The sequence below is a fragment of the Xyrauchen texanus genome, chromosome 24, assembly GCF_025860055.1.
Source record: "Xyrauchen texanus isolate HMW12.3.18 chromosome 24, RBS_HiC_50CHRs, whole genome shotgun sequence".
Taxonomy (NCBI): Eukaryota; Metazoa; Chordata; class Actinopteri; order Cypriniformes; family Catostomidae; genus Xyrauchen; species Xyrauchen texanus.
Genome location: NC_068299.1, coordinates 4,206,642 through 4,224,117, shown reverse-complemented (window position 1 = coordinate 4,224,117; position 17,476 = coordinate 4,206,642). Strand labels below are relative to the sequence as shown.

General features: G+C 45.5%; 1 long non-coding RNA gene across 1 annotated transcript in view; it reads left to right on the top strand.

Annotated features, from left to right (window-relative positions):
• Window positions 1–11,242, top strand: part of LOC127617426 (uncharacterized) — an 18,227-nt gene extending 6,985 nt beyond the window's left edge. Inside the window, exon 4 of the long non-coding RNA XR_007967352.1 lies at window positions 11,002–11,242. This is a non-coding gene — a long non-coding RNA (uncharacterized LOC127617426). The remainder of the gene's footprint in view (window positions 1–11,001) is intronic.
• Window positions 11,243–17,476: the final 6,234 nt, after the last annotated feature.

Genomic DNA, 17,476 nt, shown 5'->3' with positions numbered 1-17,476 from the left:
TTATTTTTTTCTCTCTCCCTCCTCTCTCCCGCTGCTGCTGTATTGTGTTTTAGTTTGGTATCATCACTGTTACGGTGTACAAGTACCGTGTTTTTTCTTTTGTTATTGTTGTTGTTTCCCTCCCCTTGTCCCCTCCAAGATCCAGGAAGGCAGGGCTGACCTGCCGGCAGACGGGGCTGGAAGGGTATGCCCAAAGGTGGGGGTTCCCTAATCCTGGTCCCTAATCAGGCTGTTCAAGCCTGATAGAGATAAAGGCCGGAGACGGCAGTTCAAGAGAGAGAGAGAAAGAGAGAGAGTTACAGGCAGCTGCCCGTAATGTGTTTGTCTTTTTAAGTTAATCATTAAATTATTTTTTATGTTGGTGTGAACAGCCCTCTTATTCACATGACAAAGCACTAATTAAACATTCTCAAAGTAACCTCTCAAAAAAGTTGCCTTGTGTTTTAATTTATTGTAGTTAAATATCCACTTCATCCAACGCTCTGTGCTCTTGAGTAGCCCAATATGGTTTTAAAGGAATGATCTCAAAACGAGAGTATTCCCTTATTCTCATACTAAACTCTCCTTGCATCATGCATGGGGAAATGAAATCTGGATATCTACAGCCGGTGTTTGAGAGTAGAAAATCCGGGATGGATTAGAGGTGGAGGGGTATCTGAGGGGCGATAATGGGATAAAGATCCGGGAGTCAGTGGGTAAACACCCTAACCAGCTTTCCTGATTTCCCAGCTTCAAAGAGAGGGCCTCTTAATCAGCTCGAGGGAGGGAGGGGTTTGAATAAGAACTGAAGCAAATGACAAAAGCCACCCGAAGCTACTAATCTGCCAGTGACCTTCTTTGTAAAACTTTAACAATCATAATTTAATGTAACGGTCATGATAACATGATATAAAATCACCTGTCTTGGATTAAACCTCATGGTGATTTTGTGAAGGCAGGCATAAATGTTTTCATTTTAAGTCAACATGAAATCAAAATGACCCCCACTTTATTAATACACATTCTTGTGACTTTCATTCAAATTAAATAATTTGCTCGTCCTCTAAAATGTCTTTCCTTTTTAGCTGATATCACCATGTCCTCAATCCTACAGAGACAACCTTTTACTATCCAATCCATTTCCGAATGACAAAATCAAATCACATCCTACATTTATTCTTCCTGAATGTTTAGACATGCCTATTTTACTTAAAAATAAATCACATTACGAAAGTAAAACAGCGTGGAAAGTTTGTTCCATGTTGATTTCAACCTTGTAAATATAAAAAAATACTTTTAAACACTTAAAAGTCTCTCTATGTAATCAATAAAAACACAGAAGTGCTTCCAAAAACACCAACCCTGGTTCCAACCAAGTGCGCCAAATATCCAGTTGGCAGTTACTACATACTGATCTCCATTTGCAAAACTTCTATAAATATTTGGCCCGAGGGCGAGGGAATCTCATGCAGAGTCAGGCCAGATAAGAAAGTGAGGTGACACTGGGGCCCCGTGCTAACTATGGTGTGAATAGCAGCGGCCCCACAAGGCCCCGTCTCCCTGTAAGCGCTGTCTGCCCGCCTAATCTGCTAATGTATTCCTGGGGTCAGAGGGGCCTTCACCAAATCAATGATAGGGATTTATACAGCTTTCCCTGGAATGTGCCTGAGCCACACTCCTCTTTATGGCTAGTGGGGGGAAAGCATCCAGTTTGGCAGCGGTGTCCAATTTTCCGTGGAATTTAACCACTATGAATGGGGGAGGAGGCCAGCGACAGACCCTACTAACATAGGGATTTTACTGATTACTATAAATACACACAAAGCCTAAAAACCATCTCGCACAACTTAAAATGTTATGATGCAGTTGGAGTCAGGGCAAAGCAAAGGCTAAACGCAAAGGCTAAAGGGGCGGTCACACTAGACTAATGCTGAATTTCATTCAAGTTGGACATGGGATATTCCTATTTGATATCTCCAACCTCCAACCATAAAGGCATTCCATCGCTCGATGTTTGGAAAGAAAACTGCTGCTGTTAGCTTAGCAGGCGTATGTCTGTCACCAGTGACGTCTCCTAGCAACCCAATTGATAAACAGTGCTGCAATGCTTGCATTTGTGCTACAAGTGTACGATTATTAAAAGAGGATAATTTACAATACATTTTATACACCTGTTTCTGCGGCTGTTTGTTAAACAAGCTTTAATATCATGTAATGCAGGAACTTTGACTCAATGATCGATAGTACTTAATAAAAGTAAATGTTTATCACATACTTTGCATATCTCCCTGAGTGCCGACATGTTTGTGTGAAGTCACACATCTTCATCTTCACGAAATCAGAGTTTGCATGAGTTTCCAAGTTGGAATTCCAATTTCAAGTGGCGTTCCATTGCACTTTTCCTACTAGAAAGTTGGAAAATCCGACTTACTGAGTAGAATGGACCGCAACGGACAGAATATGATGTCTCAAACGAGGGCAAAATGTTTTAATAGATAATAAATCACAAATAGAAAATAATATTATTTCTATCAGGAAGACTTGCAGACTTGAAAAATGACATTTATTTGATGAATTTAAAACAGAAATGTAATGTCTCTCTTTGGCGTAGGCCCTGTCTGGCGGTCCGAAGAAGCTGTACTTGGAACCGTCATATCCTGCCGGAGATAGGAGGCAGGGGCGAGGAGTGTACCCCTATGCAGGACGGGACTCAACTGGTGGTGGTGGGGTGGTGGAGGTTGCCGTGTTAGCACACTGAAACAGCAATGTGATAGATTGTGAGCAGACTTATAAAGCAACGGCTTACATGTGATGGCTGGGAATTACCCAGCTAATGGTGCGATGATGTACAGCTGCTAGTCTTCCCGCTAGAACTACGCTGCACTTACATATTCAAAACTTTAAAGTATATAATCCTCTCACATTCCTGCAACAATAAAAACATGCAGTTTTTAAATATGTATTCTTTGTACTAAGCTAAGGGTACAGTGTATGACATTTTGATCTTCTTTTGGTCACGCGTCATTTCAAAACGTTTTTGTACGCAGCGGGATGGAACATTTCTCGCGTTGCAGCTGTCCCGCATTTGTATGGAGCGTGATGTATAGTGTGACCATGGCATAATACATTTTCTTTTTAAAACACAGTGATTTTGCTATGTTTACGCCTCTCATCTACACTGGAAGGCTGTTTTCCTCCACCAAAAATGGAGACTTTCGAAAAACAATCTCTTGGGAAAACAAGATGTTAAGAAACTGAAAACACCGTCAGGAGAAAACGTATTTGTGTGGGCGTGGCCAAAGAGAAAATCAAGTTATTTTCTTGATTTGTCTGTCATGTTGAGATGAGCTGATTCATTATTTAATAGACATTCATTCATTTACAGTTCTCAATCTGAAACACAATAGAATTTAACTTTTGTCTGTTGTCTATATGCAAAATAGACATAAAGACCCGATTAAATGGTTTGAGAAGTGCAGTTCCCCTTCTGTCACTCTCTCCACGTTGTGTCGGAGAAGCGACACTAGGGGTCTCTCTTGAGCACCGATATTCACCTCTGACCTATTGAAAAGGGCCAATGAGAGTTGGCAGTCAGTATTTGCATACCCCGCCCCCGCATACGGGTATTTAAGCGGGGCAAATACGGAAGTTTAGTCAGAAAATTTCTTCGGAGCCGATGGTCTGTCTGCAGTTTGCTGCGAGTTACAGACCACATTAAAACAATCCTGTTTCCTCTGACGATCTGCATGCTGTTGGATCTTGACAGCGCACAACAGCGGCTTTCTCCTTTACATTGCACGGCGTGCATTGTTGCTCCTGAGCGCTCGACAGCGCAGACACACACACACACTGTGTATTAAAAGAGTAAATTCCTATTAAAAGAGTAATTTCTCTAAAAGAGCAAAACACAGCGGCGTTGAACGCTCTTTTTAGAACGCCGTCTTTTCAAGATGCCCTTCCGCCTCTGTGTTGTTCCTGGATGCGTAGAGTGCTCTCCGCTTCAGACGGCCACAGGCGCTGTCTCGTGTGTTTGGGCCGCGATCACACCGAGACGGCGTTTATGGATGGTTCATGTTCTCACTGCGAGAACATGACCATGACCACGCTAGTGTCGCCGCTTGCTTTCAACAGAAAGCAAGCCACCCCAGCTGCACCTCGCATTGCTCCTTCTTCCCACGGGATTAAGGACGATGCGGTTGGCGCTGGGGCGCATTTGGGGCGGCAGCGGTGCGGTTTCGCCGGTAGCCCCCGCGAACCTCCCGCTCCCGACACGCCGCTGGTCTCCGCCCACGCCAGGGCGATAGCGGCTCGCCTCACGGCCCGGCTGTCTATCCTCCCGAGCCCGAAGCAGATGAGCTCGCCGCTGCATCGGAGAGTGTGATGTCTGATGCCGAGGACTCCCTGGACTGCCGCCGGGCCAGCAGGCCCAGGCTGAGGCCGACGCCAGATGTCTGACATGCTTTCCGGCCGCCGTAAGCGTGGGGTTGGATTGGAACCCTCCATCCTCCCCACAGCCTTTACGGTTGGATGACTGGTTCCTGGGGCAGCGCGCAGTTCGCGGCCTCGCATCCCCCGGTCCCGCTTTTCCCGGAGGTGCATGACGAGCTGACGTCTACGTGGAGAGCCCCGCTCTCCGCCCGTCTAGGTGCCACCCGCTCCACTCTCACCACCCTCGACAGCGGAGAGCACCACGGATACGTGGCGATTCCCCAGGTCGATAAGGCAGTTGCGTACCATCTATGCCCCGGTAGCCCTACCTCCTGGCGTGGCCGCCCCGTACTCCCATCCAAGCCCTGTAGGACAACATCCTCGCTCAACGCGAAGGCCTACAGTGCGGCTGGACACGCTGCCTCCGCCCTGCATGCAATGGCCCTCCTGCAAGTCCACCAGGCCAAAGCACTCAGAAACATGCACGGGGGTGGACCTGATCCTGATGTGCTGCAGGAACAAGCATGCCAGTTCCCTGCGCACGGAAATCGCGACCCTCTTAGCCAAGGGCGCAGTAGAGCCCGTCCCTCCAACCGAAATGAGGAAGGGTTTCTACAGCCCTTACTTCATTGTACCCAAGAAAGGTGGCGGCTTACGACCAATCCTGGACCTGCGCGTTTTCAATCGGGCCTTGTTAAATCTCCCGTTCAAAATGCTCACGCAGAGAAATATTCTGGCTGGTGTTCAGCATCTAGATTGGTTTGCAGCGGTAAACCTGAAGGACGCGTACTTCCACGTCTCAATTCTGCCACGACACCGACCCTTCTTACGGTTCGTGTTCGACGGCCAGGCGTTTCAGTACAAAGAGCGAGCGTGCTCAGTTGGTGCTGGATTGCCTCGCTTCCTTCAAGCCAGGCACAGTGGTCCCTCTAAAACTTTTCCAGAGGCTCCTGGGGCATATGGCGTCCTCCGCGGCGGTCGCGCAGCTGGGGTTGATGCATATGAGACCACTCCAGCACTGGCTCCAGACTTGAGTCCCGAGACAAGCATGGCACCACGGCACGCATCGGGTAAGGATCACCCCCGCCTGCCTCAAAACACTCTGACCCTGGACAGACCTCTGATTTTTAAGGGCAGGAGTGCCCCTGCAGCAGGTGTCCCGACGCGTTTTGGTCACAACCAACGCCTCCTGGTCCGGGTGGGGTGCCGTGTGCAGTGGGCACGCAGCAACGGGCCGTTGGAAAGGGGCCCCGCTGCGTTGGCACATCAACTGCCTGGAGTTGCTGACCGTCCTTCTTTCTCTCAGGAAGTTCCTCCCATTAGTTCGGGACAAACACGTCCTCGTGAGATCGGACAGCACCACGGTGGTGGCGTACATAAATCGCCAAGGCGGCGTATGCTCCCGCCACATGTCACAACTCGCCCGCCGTCTCCTCCTATGGAGCCAGCAGCGACTCAAGTCGCTGCGTGCCACTCACATCCCCAGCAAGCTCAACGTCGTAGCGGATGCGCTTTCACCCCCAGTCGGTCCAGCTGATTTGGGAACGGTTTGGCAAGGCCCAGGTAGACCTGCTCGCCTCCCAGGAAACCTCCCACTGCCCGCTCTGGTACGCCCTAACAGAGGCTCCCCTCGGGACAGACGCGCTGGCACACAGCTGGCCCTCGGGGCTGCGCAAGTACGCATTTCCCCCAGTGAGCCTTCTTGCACCGGTGCTGTGCAAGGTCAGGGAGGACGAGGAGCAAGTCACGCTAGTGGCCCCCTACTGGCCCACCCGGACTTGGTTCTCGGAACTCAGGCTTCTCGTGACAGCTCCTCCCTGGCGAATTCCCCTGAGAAAGGACCTCCTCTCTCAGGGACGGGGCACGCTCTGGCACCCGCGCCCAGACCTCTGGAACCTCCACGTCTGGTCCCTGGTTGGGAGGCGGAAGAGCTAGCCGGCTTACCGGCGACTGTTGTGAATACAATCAACCAAGCCAGAGCCCCCTCTACCAGGCACCTTTACGTCCTAAAAAGGCGCTTGTTCGCAGATTGGAGTTCTTCCCGAACTGAAGACCCGCAGAGATGCGCGATCAAGTCAGTGCTCCTGTTCCTACAGGAGAGGCTGGACAGGAGGCTGTCCCTGTCCACCCTCAAGGTGTATGTTGCCGCCATTGCCGCCCACCACGATCCTGTAGATGGCAAGTCTTTGGGTAAGCACGACCTGATCCTCAGGTTCCTGAGAGGCTCGGAGGTTGAATCCCTCCCGGCCAGGCCTAGTTCCCTCCTGGGATCTCTGGTAGTCTTGGCAGGACTCCAGAGACCCCCTTCGAGCCGCTTGAATCAATTGGACTCAGGGCCCTCTCTCTTAAGACGGCCCTGCTGATCGCTTCGCCTCTATCAAGAGGGTCGGGGACCTGCAAGCGTTCTCTGTCAGCGACACTTGCCTGGAGTTCGGTCCGGCAGATACGTCTGTGATCCTAAGACCGCAACCGGGCTATGTGCCCAAGGTTCCTACCACACCATTCCGAGATCAGGTAGTGAACCTGCAAGCGCTGCCCCGGGAGGAGGCAGACCCAGCCCTTTCGTTGCTATGTTCAGTGCGCGCCCTGCGCATTTACCTGGACCGCACACAGAGCACCAGACGCTCTGAGCAGCTCTTTGTCTGCTTTGGGGGACGGCAGAAAGGGAATTCCGTCTCCAAACAGAGACTCGCCCACTGGGTTGTCGACGCCATCACACTGGCTTATCACACCCAGGCCGTGCCCCTACCCTTGCGGGTCCGAGCTCACTCAACAAGGGGTGTTGCGTCCTCGTGGGCACTGGCCAAGGGCACCTCCCTAGCAGACATCTGTAGAGCCGTGGGTTGGGCAACACCCAACACCTTCGCGAGGTTTTACAACCTCCGTGTTGAGTCGGTTGCGTCTCGTGTTTTGTCAGGTCCGAGCCCGTAGAACTCAGTAACACAGAGACCGACCGGCCGGGTGGATCGCTTGTGCCCAGCGCCCTTTTCCTGACGTCAAGGTTAAGTAGTGCGCCTTTTTTCCCAGGAGCTCCCACTCGAAGTCGGGACCCTGGTCGATTCCTCCCCAGCCCTTCGGGTCCACGGTTCAGCGGAGGAACTCGCCGACCCAAGCCACTGCGGGTACCCTGATGGCTACCCTGTACTGGTATAGGTGCTCCACAGGTAAGGGCTCCTGCTCGGACTCCCCTGTGTGTATTTCCACGGTTCTGTCCCCTTACGAGCGGACCCCGTGTCTCCCTTAGGCAGTTACAGCTGCCCGGTCGCCGTGCTGTAGCAACTCCCCCTTCGAGGCTGGATCTACCACCGCACCATACTTTCCACACGAGCCCTAAGACGGCCGTGTGACGTGTCTACCACTTTTCCTCCCCAAGAAAAAGGGCAGGTGTGGTCTCCGCGAGGGTCTGGGTAAGACCCCTTCCCTATATGCGTGTAAGGGCCCCGGCCGTGATTGCTCTATGTGAGAAACATAGAGAGAAAAGAGGCCCAGCCAGGCTGGCCCGTTCCCATGTTGGCAAACATCGCCTTGTTCCCCTCTCAGGGTAACTAGAAGGATCCCGATGTTCATATGGGGCATTGGGGAAGGGTACGTGCAGCCAGGTACAGACGATGCACGGCACTGGATGAATCCCTGCCCGCCTCTGTATCGGCAGTTCACGTACACGGTTCAGCACATGGCAAGATTGGAATGGATCCCCTAGTGTCGCTTCTCCGACACAATGTGGAGAGAGCGACAGAAGGGGAATGTTTGGTTACGTTCCAACGTACGAGACAACGTTCCTCCAGGACCATGGTGCTACATAAAAACAACAAAGGACCAACACAGGACCACATGAGACAACACAACGAAATAAAATACCTATATATACCTATATAAAGTGCACGTGCAAACATGTGCAAATTACGGGACAGTACAACAAATGTCTGACAATGAACAGGACAATAGACACAGTGCAGCGCTGACCAGTACACAGTAGTGCAAAAAGATAACAAGAAGTTCCGAATAGGACATATTAAATAGCTTGTCCGTTTTTAGCCAATAGGCTTCAGTTTACATTACAGCCCACCAAAACCACATTTGATGTCTACAATGGACAAAAATAATGAAAATACATAAAATATCAATAAATTCCACCCAATTCATTCACAAAAATCTGATGGTTTGGAAGCAAAACAAAGTATGAGCATTAGCGCAACCAAAGTGAAATCACACTGAAAACCATTATATGCTACATGCTAATGCTGTTCGGCGGTAAGTGGTGTTCTATCGGGAAGACACGCAGGCTTGAGTGAAGTTTGAGATGCCATTTATTTGATAGATGTAAAACGGGAGGTGATGTCTCTCTCTTTGGCGTAGGCCCTGTCCAGCAGTCCGAGGGAGTTGTACCCGGAACGGTCATGTCCTGCCGGAGATAGGAGGCAGGGGCTAGGAGCCTACCCCCGTGCGGGACAGGGCTCAACTGGTGGTGGTGGGGAGGTGGAGGTTGCAGTGTTAGCACACCGAAACAGCAATGTGATAGATTGTGAGCGGACTTAAAGCAATGGCTTACATGCGATTGGCTAGGAGTTACCCAGCTAATGATGTGATGATGTACACCTGCTGGTCTTCCTGCTAGGACTACGCTCCACTTCCATTTATGGGGGAGGGGTAATCTCACTATGAATATATGAAAATATGGATATCTGCTAAAGAGTTGATTTTGTCAACTTTTAGGTGTGCACTAGCTAGCATACCGATGACCCCAAAGCTAACAGACATGGACTAAAAGCAATCATTTCGATTTCTTGTGATGTTCAATGCATTCTAGTGAGACAAGAAACAAGAAACAAATATTATTTGTTCATATCATGATTTTTGATAACACTAATGCAAAACTAAGTCTGGCTTCAATCTGTATACTCAAGCTGTAATGAAAAGACGATGGGTTTTCATGATGGAATTTCCCAACCGAACTTCAAATAACACTACAAATGCCTCCAAAATCACTGCCAGTACAAACACAATGTCTTACATAGATCACTGCCTCTGATAATCGCTGTAAAGCCATGTGGTGATAGTTGCTGTCCTAATTGAATTTCTTATCTCCTAATGCAGTTAGAATGCAAATTGTAATTTCCACCGCCTCATAAATAACTAGGCGAGAGAAAGAATGATGACCCAGATCAGACAAGTGAAACACTCGGCCAAACCTGACATGACCCCAAAAGTAGAACGTTTTGCCGGCTACTTTCCCAGCAAAAACCTCACCGCTGCTTAAAAGAAAGTGTGTAGCTGGTCTCTAGCATATGTAGTTCATTGATGCTGGTGTGCTGGTGACCCCAACTTACTCTTAACTAGCTTAACCAGCAATAATGCAATAGGATAACCAGCTGCTAGTTAGAGAGCTACAACCAAATTGTATGTGTTAGGGGTGTGCTTAACAGCTTAAACCAGACAAAGTTGTTCGTGGTCTGGTCCAGGCTGGCCTGGTTTACTGGTTTAAGCGGGATTTTGGGAAGGTCATCTTGAACCATCTAAGATTAGCAAACCATTTAAGCTGCTGCTGGCAGCAAGACCAGCTAGACCACCACTAACCAACATAAACTGGACCAACATAGAAATTCATGATAGTCTAAGCTAGTCCTTTCAGCAGAAACCTCAGAAAAATGAATGGATGAATTGGACAAGAAGCCATTTTTTATACGGAGTGACTATTTGGTATTTTTTGTAAGGGAAGGTTAGTGTTAGGTTTAGGGTTAGGTGTTGGTGTTGGGTGTCCGTGAGAATCTAAATAAACACAATAAGTGTTTGGAGTGGTGGTGGCGTAGTGGGCTAAAGCACATAACTGGTAATCAGAAGGTTGCTGGTTCAATCCCCACAAGTGTCCTTGAGTAAGGCACTTCACTCCAGGTTGCTCCGGGGGGATTGTCCCTGTAATAAGTGCACTGTAAGTCGCTTTGGATAAAAGCATCTGCCAAATGCATAAATGTAAATGCAATAAAAATGCTGCAGTGATGCCGCTACACTGTATGTCAGTATTTAATTAGGGGGCAAATAGCATTTAACACTGTGTACACTTTCAAAAAGTGCAAACACTGTGTACGTGTGCAAAAAAGGTGCTTTTTGTGGCTATTAACATTTAGTCATTTCATGCAGCACATAGTCATTTCATATACATAGGTGTAAAGAGGGTTTAGGGAAAGGAGGAGGCAAGAACCGGCTTGACAATATAAATAATAGTTTTAATAACAAACTGAACGAAAACCACATAAACATAAAGACACACTGCCTGTCATTCTATCTCTCTCTCTCTCTCTCTCAAACCGTCGTCACCAGACACCTTTATCCCTCGTGCTCCCCGTTGTTCCAGCCCTGCCCCACTCTCCTCCGCTCTACAATAGGCTACAGATAATTGTACTTTGAAGTTTGTAATTGCTAATTTATTAAGAAAAAACAGAGATCAGTTTATTCAGCCCAAAGGCCAAAGCAAATTTTTTAATTCTGTACTTTAAAAGCTTCAGTAGTCCTTTTGAACTAGTTAGTTTATTTAAAACTCATTGCAAATAATAAGCCATAACATTGGAAATAATGGTGTTTACATTTTTTTTTTTTCAGGTTGGTCCAGCTAATGTGGGTGGCTGCTGTAGCTCAGGTGGTAGAGCGGGTCGGCCACTAATCACATGACTCCACATGCCGTTCAAGACACTGAACCCTAAGTTGCTCCCAATGGCAGGCTAGCACCTTGCATGGCAGCTCTGCCATCATTGGTGTGTGTGTGTGAGATAGTGATGAATGGGACCTATCATGTGCATGCCAATTCTCCAGACGAGGTCTGCATCTAAAAGGTGATTGGCTCTTTCACATGTAAGGCTGGATTTCCTTTTCTACACCATGTAGTTGAAGAATTTGGCTGTTCTAATTTTGGTGTTCCAATTTCTCCCATTCATTATAATAAAAGTGGTCTGTCTCGAGCTAAACAGTCTCTGATTTCCGATTAGCAAACGCTTTGGACAATGTTGTTGCAATGTTTGGCAATGTTGTTATTAATAATGCTGGAACAATAACCAACATTTGACCGATCCTTATAGGCTAACTCTGTGAAAATATTATGATGAACAGCTAAATTAATCGTAAAATACCACGCAGGGACTTTTGAGAGCACTTTTAGTGATGACATGGTTGTGAATAATTTTTTTAACCTGGTTTGGTGACATCAACCATCCAAACGAACTGATTCGCTAAATGGACTTGTACGTCGCAACTTTATTATTAGTTACATGGAAACTCATGCAGACTCTTTATAAGAGACCTTTACATCAACTTAATCTTAGATTATTAGCCTAATATTCCTTCTGATAAATGTTGACATACAGTGAGCCTACAGAGTTATAAAATGAAGATGGATAGCATAGCTCAGATCATTTGGTCTTGGTTTGATGAGAAATGTTTGATTTCATAGGGAAATCTTACTCTTAGAAAATGTGAGCACAGTTTGACACGTTGTTGAGATAACTGCGGTCTTTTTCTGAGAAGAAACATCTGAGAAGCAGGTAACTTCAGCAAAATTCCCCATTTGCTGTCATTACAATCTAAGGGAAATAACTTAGATATTTAAGAGATCTCATTTCTGATTTTCCTTATGGGTGAACTTTTGACCAGGCTGTCAGAAGCATGGTGAAGGCATAACACAAACGATTAGATCCTATCACATAGCCCCCCCTCATTGCCATGATCTCTCTATTCATCCATCAATGTGTTTCCTGTCTGTGAGACCACAGGGTCAGTAGAGTGATAAACATATAAGTCCACCCCGCTTCACTATAAAGCTCCACGTGTGCCCCCACCCCCATCGAACGGTCCAACCGAACAGCCCCCTGCCCTCTGGTTCCCACAGAATGTGTGTCCGTCATTCAAGCTGAGTGACAGGCCTATAATAAAACACCACAGTCCCTCGATTCCAAACTGTCATGAAATGATGACCTGCCAGTCATATGGCACTAAAGCAAAAGCACAATGGGTCAGAGGGCCAACAAATAAAGAACCAAAAATATGGCTTCCGGACTCATATGCATAAAGCTAAGTGAGAGTGTTGAGCATGGATCAACTACCATCCATTTAATTATCCCCATATTATTTCAGTACATATTGCATCATTTTTTTTAATCAATACATTTGTTTTCCAGTTGAAACTTAAAGTGGTCATGACATGAGGAATCACATTTTCCATGATCTTTTGACATAAGACATAAAAACATACATTAAGTTTCAGAACTCAAAACTTCCTCCTCACTGCAAAAAGAGCATCCTTGCATCCCAATCCGGTCCCCATCCACCCTAAACAGTATCCGAGATTAGAATTAAAGTGTCCTAAATCATAGGATGGGGAAATGAGTGTCACAAAGGTGCCTGGGTGGTCTACTATTTCCGATATTATATTCGGCTTATATTGTGCACAATCCCTTGCTTGACGGAAGAAGAGTTTGACCGTTCGCTTCAGAACTACAATTGTCTTCTGTGAAAAACTACAAATATGGCAGTGAGTAAAATGGTGCATCTTCACTTCATCATGTTTTTACATCATAAAACAACATTATATGCATTGTAAGTTTGTTTGAACGCTGTGAAGTGTAACTACTATGTTCTCGCTGTCAGTTGAAGACGCTGATGGACTCATTAAATACTGAACGATCAATCGGCTCCATTTAAAGCGATCAGAAAAGGGTTTGAGTGATTTATAATCTTCATCTCACCATTATGCATTCTTTGATGTCCTTCACTTTTTTCTGCTGCGTATAGTGTGTGCTCTTGTGTGTCCTTTCTCGAAAATAATCTTAAGGAAAAGTGTCAGCACCATATGGTTTAAAAATGGGATTATCACAAACCGAAAATGAAACAAATTAACACTATTGTCTGTTCTCATTTTATAACATTTATTGTATCGCTGAAATATAGCGGAGTTCAGATTCTCTTTTAATAGACTGTTGTAATGATGTAAACAGAATGTGATGCTGCCAAAAAAAATTAAGTGATCCAGCAGCACAATGTCAAAGTGTTGTCTTTCCATCTTGGCATAACATTTTAGTTAAGTAGATTATCCTTGATTTTTACTTTTTGTTGGTGATAAGATCACATCTTTGACCATGCTATCTGTGTAATATTTCATCTGTTGCACATAATGAACATCACACACTGAATAGAGACAACGATAGGAAAAGAGATCCATGTGGTTTGCATGAAATACACTTTCCTACATGCATCATTATATCAGCGGCTCTCCACATGAAACACAACACGACAGACCTTCAACAACATGCTGTTTCTTCTCCAATATGGTAGGAAACATTATAGGGTATAGTAAATGGAATGCAGTGAATAATAGTGAATGAATAATGGTAAAGAAATTACATGAGAAATGTGCATGTGTCATGATAACTGTAACAGGATGATTGACAGTCACAGTGGACAGGGCACACTGCCTGTGTGTCAGAGCCTGGACAATACCAGAGGCACTATAACACTGTCTGTCCCAAATCGGCTTTGAAAAGGAAGAATGTACCATGCAAAATGTGCTCTCTATGGCAGACGGACGGTTGAATGGAGGCAAGCTGGTGCCGCAGCTTCTTGGCACATTGATGCCCATATTGGTGCCGCCCAGTGTCCTAAAGCGTTTTGTCCTGGGTGGGTGAACAACAGTTACTCTCCATGTATTTTCATGGATATAAGCATTCGATGGGGTAAGAGTTGAAATTACCTTAAAGGGGTAATTTTTTTAATATGTCATCTTAAGCTTGCACTGACTCCTAGAGGCGATGATGCAGCATCATGCAAACGACATAGACCCTCCAAGACCCTTTCCATAGTTTTAAAGAGCTTTTAGAAGCTTAATGATAGGACTGGAGACTTCATCTCTTGTGTGTTCATGATTTTAGACATATGTTTAAAAATTACACGTTTTGCTGCTGAAATCGTTCTGTGCTTGCCGAAATCTGAATCACTGCCCCCCAGTGGCTGAAGCTGGAAGTGTTGTTGAACGTGAAAGTGTTGAAGTGTTGTTAAGGTGGCGGCTGTGGCTCAGGTGGTAGAGTGGGTTGGTCGCTAATTGCAGGGTTGGCGGTTCGATTCCTGGCCCACATGACTCCACATGCCGAAGTGTCCTTGGGCAAAACACTGAACCCCAAGTTACTCCCAATGGCAGGCTGGCACCTTGCATGGCAGCTCTGCCGTCATTGTGTGTAAATGGGTGAATGTGACGCAGTGTAAATCGCTTTGTAGACCGCTAAGGTTAAAAAAGGCGCTATATAAGTGCAGACCATTGACGTATGGGCATGTGTGAGCTCTAGTTTCCGGGTGAAATATCCAGAGTGCTGGTTCCTGGTTTTCAAGGGACTGGAATCTGACTCTTGGTAGTGCCAGATGGAAATGTGATAACAATTGAATTGATGCAAAAACGACTGCCAGTAATTCAGCAGAATGGGGTAGATTCCAGAGTACGTGAAATTTTGGAAGCGACTTGTCGATTTTCTGTATGATCATGATGGAAAAATTAATTGAAATTCTTTGAATGCATTTTATGCCCTTAAAATGCCCATCCGCTTCTACTGGCAAAGAGCTATATTTTTCAATTTCTGTCTCTAGCTCAAGCCCAGGCCACCATGCGAGTTCATAAATGATCAAAACGACAAGCTAATGAGGTGAATCATCCAAGACATCTGCAGTCCATGAAAAAGACGTTCGGGGACTGCATAAACTATGCAAGTTCTATTTTTTGGTGAGTGCATCTTGTCCTGACCTTAAAAAACATAATGTGGTCAGAGCAAACGTGGGTGTTGTCCACATATTCCTCACTGTCTGGCTGATCGGTCTAGAGTTTGGACTCATGCTCTTTCCAAAGGGATTGCACTGTCACACAGCACAACCATTATGACTTCACTAAGTGATCGTTTGGCTGCTGAGAGCCTGAGAGAAGATGAGCTAATCTCATACAGAAAACTTCAAGAGGGGTTAGAAGAGAAGCTATTTTGGACTACGTTTATTTGGATTCCATATCAAGAGAATCTTGAGTTTCCAGTGCAGACTGAATTACCTTGGTGGGAGTTAGAGTGCTTACAAACTGGAGTTTACACTGCGTCATTGGATGCCGTGAATCAATTTAGAATCCAATAAATCGAATTCAATGGATGGAGCATTGCGTGGACTTAAAAGCACAAGGTTTTCACAAAAGTAAGACTCTGTCAAGCAACCAAAACTTAATACAATTTTATTCTGCAACACACTGAAATGCTGGCATCCATTGATCAATGAGAATCTTCTATGGGACGGTCCGGCTGTGCTATTAGAAATCCAGTTTGCTGTATTCCTGCTCTGTCCACCCTAAAAATGCATCTAACCCATTTTTGTTCATCAAAAGAGTCAAAGCTTTCTGTAGTGTAAGCACCCTTAGAGAGACCTTCAATCTAAGTGACTGTTATTCTAATTTAGTCAAAGATATGCTTCTCTAAGGTAAGCTATTTATGGCTAAATATTAACGGAGCTCGTTTTAATGACAAAAAAGGCACAAGAATAGTGATTGCTGTCAAATTAGCATATGCACACCACACAAAAACTCATCAATGACTACGACTACACTTTCAGCTCATGTGTTGACTGACATGCTCTTCAAGACTTGTACTCCGGTCTTTTGCGTCACAAGTGCAACACTATTAGTTGAGCTACCACGCAATTTGATAGCCACTTAAAAATGATTTAGCAACCATGTAGGTATAGTAACATGATTCTGAGACCAGGTTTGGAATTTACCTACTGTGCCGTTCATTTTGGTTTTATTTGTCTGTGTATTTTCTCTTCAACTCTTCAATTCTTTCCTCTTGATTATCAGTAAGTACAACAGAAAGGAAGTACAGTACTTCGGCCTTCAGCTCCCAGTACTCCCATAAACCAACATGGAATATATACTCTATCATCATAATAATTACACAACCACAACATTTCCTGCTGTCTAATGTTTCTCTTTTTTATATAATACATTTTTCAGGCTTGGCAGTGACTTCCACTATTGAACCCAAACTCTGCTCTTCGTTTCTTGAGGTTTGTACACTGCTAATGCTACAAGTCCCCTTAAAACTGTCCCTCAGCCTAATAATGTCACAATTCTTTTTGGTTTTGTGAGTGAATTCAAATCATCTTTAAATTACCTCTAGCCCTGGATATGAAGAGAGGAGGAAAATATATAGAGAGAGAGACAGAAAGAGAGAGAGAGAGACAGAGACAGGCATCAAGCTTTTTTGTCTCTATGCTCAGAATTCCTGGATAATGATTGGGCTTGTAAGCATAAAGGGCAGCTCACAGCCAAGTGAAACAACGATTTCTGCCAGTTTCTCTGTTTATTTATCCCAATTTTTCATCCTTCTGTTTTTTCTGACATTACACCAAAAAAACATCATATAAACAGAATGTGCATTTCATTTGCATGGCAGCCCACTGTTCTTATGTTTTTGCACATTCAGCGAATACTAGGGCCAAGACCGGGATTTGTGGCTGGTCTTTCTCCAGTCAGAGTGGGGAATATTTTCTGAGAACATGCATCAGTCAACAAAAAGTTACTGTGCTGTGGTCTGAAACACAGACAAGATAAAGACATTAGAAATGGAAATTGGAAAGGCATTGGACTTTTGTTGTTCTGGCACTCAACAAGCAATACAGTCAACAGAGATCACAACACATGGAAAAACACTGTGTGAAGTGTACATATTTCTTACCTTAAGCTAACATGGCTGATTCTTTGGAAGCTGGATGCAATTGATTAGTATATAGATTTATTATCTAGAATGATGGGTGTACAGTAGTGTACAAAAGGGACAAAAGGGTTGCTCTTTCAAAACATGTCCGGGTCACATTTCACCACAAAATCGAAGAAAAGCACCTAACTGGTAAGCAGAAGGTCACTGGTTCTAGCCCCACAGTCACCACCATTGTGTTCTTGAGCAAGGCACTTCACTCCAGGTTATTCCGGGGGGATTGTCCCTGTAATAAGTGCACTGTAAGTCGCTTTGGATAAAAGTGTCTCCCAAATGCATAAATGTAAAATTTTAAG